The sequence below is a fragment of the Bos grunniens genome, chromosome 2, assembly GCF_055505025.1.
Source record: "Bos grunniens cultivar Pamir isolate PY7600 chromosome 2, Bosgru_T2T1.0, whole genome shotgun sequence".
NCBI lineage: Eukaryota > Metazoa > Chordata > Mammalia > Artiodactyla > Bovidae > Bos > Bos grunniens.
The window spans coordinates 105,462,340-105,466,961 of NC_141166.1; the positions used below are offsets into that span (position 1 = coordinate 105,462,340).

The 4,622-nt window shown below is 39.8% G+C and overlaps 1 non-coding gene across 1 annotated transcript; it reads right to left on the bottom strand.

Moving 5' to 3' along the window:
• Positions 1-1,052: 1,052 nt before the first annotated feature.
• On the bottom strand, positions 1,053-1,159 carry LOC147378450 (U6 spliceosomal RNA). The gene has a single exon (XR_015154061.1). It is a non-coding gene; the product is annotated as a U6 spliceosomal RNA (small nuclear RNA).
• Between the last annotated feature and the right edge of the window lie 3,463 nt (positions 1,160-4,622).

The following is a 4,622-nucleotide window of genomic DNA, read 5'->3' on the forward strand; positions in this document are numbered from 1 at the left end:
TATTGATATTTCTCTTGGCAATCTTGATTCCAGCTTGTGCTTCATTCAGCCCAGCATTTCTCATGATGTACTCTTACTTCAGACTTTATATTTCTAGAAGCTATTTAATCTCAAGCAAGCAAATGTTTTATTTAGATATTTATGTATGAGTTTATTGATGACATCAGGGAGTTAAAAATTGGGATTGTGGCTATATTCTGAAATATATTTGTTTTTAGTTTCTAAGTTATGTCCAACTCTTTTGCAACCCCAGGGACTATAGCCTGCCAGGCTGTTCTGGCCATGGGATTCCCCAGACAAGAATACTGGAGTGAGTTGCCATTTCCTTCTCTAGGCAGTCTTCCCGAACCAAGGATCAAACCCATGTCTCCTGCATTGGCAGGAGGCTTCTTTACCACTGAGCCACCATGCTGCTGCTGCTGCTGCTAAGTCGCTTCAGTCGTGTCTGACTCTGTGCGACCCCATAGGCGACAGCCCACCAGGCTCCGCCACCCCTGGGATTCTCCAGGCAAGAACACTGGAGTGGGTTGCCATTTCCTTCTCCAATGCATGAAAAGGAAAAGTGAAAGTGAAGTCACTCAGTCATGTCTGACTCTTAGTAACCCCATGGACTGCAGCCTACCAGGCTCCTCCGTCCGTGGGATTTTCCAAGCAAGAGTAATGGAGTGGGGTGCCATTGCCTTCTCCGTAAGAAGTGTTCTAATTTCATTCTTTTACACGTAGCTGTCCAGTTTTCCCAGCACCACTTGTTAATGAGGCTGTCTTTTCTCCATTATATATTCTTGCCTCCTTTGTCAAAGATAAGCTGCCCACAGATGTGTGGGCTTTTCTCTGGGCTTTCTATCTTGTTCCATTGGTCTACATTTCTGCTTTTGTGCTGGTACCATAGAGTCTTGATGACTAAATTTGTAGTATAATCTGAAGTCAGGAAGGTTGGTTCCTCCAGCTCCAATTTTCTTTCTTAAGATTGCTTTGGTTTGGGGGATCTTTTGTGTTTCCATACAAATTGTAAAATGTTTTGGTCTCATTCTGTGAAAAATACCATTGGTAATGAAAATATGGAATGCTTCATAAATTTGCATGCCGTTTTTGTGCAGGGGCCATGCTAATCTTCTCTGCATCTTTCCAATTTTAGTATAGGTACTGCCGAAGCGAGCACTAGAAATCACTATTTCATGAAAAATTCTCGATTTGTTTTTAATTGGAAAGCTTTTTTCTTTTTGAAGACAAAGTTATACATAGGAAAATATTTTAACAGCTTTTAATTGATTTCATGTTTAGTATAATGTCTAATATATGTAATTATAAAACTTCAGTTCAGTTCAGTCACTCTGTCATATCTGACTCTTTGCGACCCCATGAATTCAGCACACCAGGCCTCCCTGTCCATCACCAACTCCTGGAGTTTACCCAAACTCATGTCCATCGAGTCGGTGATGCCATCCAGCCATCTCATCCTTTGTCGTCCCCTTCTCCTCCTGCCCCCAATCCTTCCCAACATTAGAGTCTTTTCCAATGAGTCAACTCTTCGCATGAGGTGGCCAAAGTACTGGAGTTTCAGCTTTAGCATCAGTCCTTCCAAAGAAATCCCAGGACTGATCTTTAGAATGGACTGGTTGGATCTCCTTGCAGTCCAAGGGACTCTCAAGAGTCTTCTCCAACACCACAGTTCAAAACATCAATTCTTCAGTGTTCAGCTTTCTTCACAGTCCAACTCTCACATCCATACATGACCACTGGAAAAACAATAGCCTTGCCTAGATGGACCTTTGTTGGCAAAGTAATGTCTCTGCTTTTGAATATGCTATCTAGGTTGGTCATAACTTTCCTTCCAAGGAGTAAGCATGTTCTAATTTCATGACTGCAATCACCATCTGCAGTGATTTTGGAGCCCCAAAAAATAAAGTCTGACACTGTTTCCACTGTTTCCCCATCTATTTCCCATGAAGTGATGGGACCAGATGCCATGATCTTCGTTTTCTGAATGTTGAGCTTTAAGCCAATTTTTTCACGCTCCTCTTTCACTTTCATCAAGAGGCTTTTTAGTTCCTCTTCACTTTCTGCCATAAGGGTGGTGTCATCTGCATATCTGAGGTTATTGATATTTCTCCCAGCAATCTTGATTCCAGCTTGTGCCTCTTCCAGCCCAGTGTTTCTCATGATGTACTCTGCATAGAAGTTAAATAAGCAGGGTGACAATATACAGCCTTGACGTACTCCTTTTCCTATTTGGAACCAGTCTGTTGTTCCATGTCCTGTTCTAACTGTTGCTTCCTGACCTGCATACAGATTTCTCAAGAGGCAGGTCAGGTGGTCTGGTATTCCCATCTCTTTCAGAATTTTCCACAGTTTATTGTGATCCACACAGTCAAAGGCTTTGGCATAGTCAATAAAGCAGAAATAGATGTTTTTCTGGAAACATCTGGAACATCTGGAAGTTCATGGTTGACATATTACCAAAGCCTGGCTTGGAGAATTTTGAGCATTACTTTACTAGCGTGTGAGATGAGTGCAAGTGTGCAGTAGTTTGAGCATTCTTTGGCATTGCCTTTCTTTGGGATTGGAATGAAAACTGACCTTTTCCAGTCCTGTGGCCATTGCTGAGTTTTCCAAATCTGCTGGCATATTGAGTGCAGCACTTTCACAGCATCATCTTTCAGGATTTGAAATAGCTCCACTGGAATTCCATCACCTCCACTAGCTTTGTTCATAGTGATGCTTTCTAAGGCCCACTTGACTTCACATTCTAGGATGTCTAGCTCTAGGTGAGTGATCACATCATCGTGATTATCTTGATTGTGAAGATCTTTTTTGTACAGTTCTTCTGTGTATTCTTGTCACCTCTTCTTAATATCTTCTGCTTTTGTTACGTCCATACCATTGCTGTCCTTTATCAAGCCCATCTTTGCAAAACTTACAGGATTCATTTTGTTCATTGAAACTGCTTCATGAGTGTTTGTCAGGTAAATTTAATAAAAGCTTTACTATATAGTTTTTGATAACCATGGTAATCATAGCTATTTTTATATGTAAAGAATGCTCATGAAATTTATAACATGTGATATAAATGACATACTTAAATGAAGTGGTAATATAACTATTCATGTTACCAAGTGTTACTGTAATATATGCCTCCTGTTTATTGCATATCACATGTCTCTTATAAATGGCACTATATGTCTATATCATCAGAAACATTTCTAGGCATAGACTTTCTAATTAATATGCATACTTTCTAGGATAAAGATAAGGCCTGGAGAAACAAGCATGGGCATGTGGATGTATAAAATATTTAGTACAATGAACATACAGGCGGGCCAACTTTTCAGTACCCATCCAAATTTTAAGCTACAGATTTAGATAGGTCAGCACCATGTTGTCTAAAACCCACTTTCTCCTTCACTTTTTAAGATGCCTTTTTGTCAAAGTGAATTTCGGTTATTATGTAATCTGTTGCTGATTGGCAGTAAATTTTCTTACTCTTTGGAAGAGAATATTCCCTTTTAGGTCATTAAAGTATCAGTAGTGTTAAAAAATATCCTTGTGATTTAAAATTTAAAAGCCATTCAAATAATGGTTATTTCCTCTCTTTTAACAAAAGGCTAAGGATGAAAAATCAATTCAAATAGTATCTATTTGATATAATACAATTAAAATCTTGGTGTTTAGCATTTTAATATTGCCTATTAAATTGCAACTATAACTGGGAACTACACTTCTCCTTTTATAGATCTTAAACAGCTTGGTAAACTCTTAACTGCTTGTCAGTTTCCATGTATCAAAAGGTACAACTTTGAACCAGGCAGCCACTGACTCTGGCTTTCCAGGCCTAAAAATCTAACAAGTCTCAGCACATTTCCTTCGGGCAGGGCTTGCCACCCCCTTCTCTGCCTTTGCTCTTGGGAGGCTGAGCGAGCATGTGTGTGATTAACTAACTACCACAGTGGCTCAGGCTCTGGAGCCAGGCAGATTTGAGTTCACGTCCCTGGCCTGGCTATTCACTATCAGGGTGGCATGAGGAGAGTTACTGTTCCTGGTAGAGAAAAACCACCAGTGAAGATACAATCAGCATCCAGGGAAGGTAATGAAGATCCTTTTCTTAAAGAATGTTGCAAATGGGAGTCACCTATGTCTTGGTTAAGGCTCCCTTTATGAAGCAGAAGTCTTCCTGCTCCAAGCTGAGACTTCTGGCTTTTTGTGCTTTTGATGATCTTGATCAAGTGACTCAACTAGGGAATTTTCAATTTCCTTATCTCTATAATGAGTCTATAAATATTCCATGATCTCTAAGTTCTTTTTGTCTCTGTGCTAAGCAATCAAACTCACTGTCAAGAACTATTGAATTTTTGTAGGTGGATGATTAATAAAAAGACTTTGCACTATAACACCATGTGAAACATTTTTGTTTACTGAGACTGGGTCAAGCCTTTCAAGTATTTGCAGAGACAGACACTGCTCTCCCCACTTAACAGTTCTGGAAACTGCAGCAAGTGACTGGCCCAAAACTGCAGTACGAGTGAAATGGCACAACTAGGAACAAAAATTACCCCTTCTGGTTTCTACTTTTTTATTTTTTATTGACGCTACGGCTACTTTGCTGCAAGTATAGCACTTTAAAAAAG